The following is a 1,555-nucleotide window of genomic DNA, read 5'->3' on the forward strand; positions in this document are numbered from 1 at the left end:
ACAGCATCTCCGCGTTCAACACACGTACGGTACGGACGACGTCTCCTTCTTGATCCAGCAATGGGAAAGAAGAGGTTGAGGAAGAAGGCTCCAGCAGCAGCACGACGGCGTGGTGTTGGTGGAGAGGCAGCACTCCGACAGGGCTTCGCCAAGCGCTAACGGAGGAGGAGAGGTGTTGAGGAGGGGAGGGGCTGCGCCTTGGATCAGGTGTTCAGCCCTCCCCTCGCCCCTCTATTTATAGGGGAAGGGGGAAGGGGGCCGGCCCCCTCTAGATGAGATCTAGAGGGGGGGCGGCGGCCAGGGAGGGGGCTTGCCCCCCAAGCAAAGGGGGTGCGCCCCCCTTAAGGCTCCCCCCAACCCTAGGCGCATGGGCCCAAGGGGGGGCGCGCCCAGCCCTCCAGGGGCTGGTTCCCTGCCCCATGCGGCCCATGGGGCCTTCCGAGAGGGGTGGCCCCTCCCGGTGGACCCCCGGAACCCTTCCGATGGCCCCGGTACAATACCGATATGCCCCCGAAACTTTCCGGTGTCCGCATGACAACTTCCCATATATAAATCTTTACCTCCGGACCCTTCCGGAACTCCTCGTGACGTCCGGGATCTCATCCGGGACTCCGAAAAACATTCGGTAATCACATACAAGTCTTCCTAATAACCCTAGCGTCACCGAACCTTAAGTGTGTAGACCCTACGGGTTCGGGAGGCATGCAGACATGACCGAGACGGCTCTCCGGTCAATAACCAACAGCGGGATCTGGATACCCATGTTTGCTCCCACATGCTCCTCGATGATGTCATCGGATGAACCACGATGTCGAGGAATCAATCAACCCCGTATACTATTCCCTTTGTCAATCGGTACGTTACATGCCCGAGACTCGATCGTCGGTATCCCAATACCTCGTTCAGTCTCGTTACCGGCAAGTCACTTTACTCGTACCGTAATGCATGATCCCGTGACCAAACACTTGGTCACTCTGAGCTCATTATGATGATGCATTACCGAGTGGGCCCAGAGATACCTCTTCGTCATACGGAGTGACAAATCCCAGTCTCGATCCGTGTCAACCCAACAGACACTTTCGGAGATACCTGTAGTGCACCTTTATAGTCACCCAGTTACGTTGTGATGTTTGGTACACCCAAAGCACTCCTACGGTATCCGGGAGTTACACGATCTCATGGTCTAAGGAAAAGGTACTTGACATTGGAAAAGCTCTAGCAAAACGAATTACACGATCTTGTGCTATGCTTAGGATTGGGTCTTGTCCATCACGTCATTCTCCTAATGACATGATCCCGTTGTCAATGACATCTAATGTCCATAGTCAGGAAACCATGACTATCTGTTGACCAACGAGCTAGTCAACTAGAGGCTTACTAGGGACCTATTGTGGTCTATGTATTCACACGTGTATTGCGATTTCCGGATAATACAATTATAGCATGAATAAAAGACAATTATCATGAACAATGAAATAATAATAATACTTTTGTTATTGCCTCTAGGGCATATTTCCAACAAAGAGGTGGGCTGCTCCCCCTCCCCTTCCTAGTC

This window comes from Triticum aestivum, chromosome 2B, assembly GCF_018294505.1.
Source record: "Triticum aestivum cultivar Chinese Spring chromosome 2B, IWGSC CS RefSeq v2.1, whole genome shotgun sequence".
In the NCBI taxonomy this organism is placed as follows: Eukaryota; Viridiplantae; Streptophyta; class Magnoliopsida; order Poales; family Poaceae; genus Triticum; species Triticum aestivum.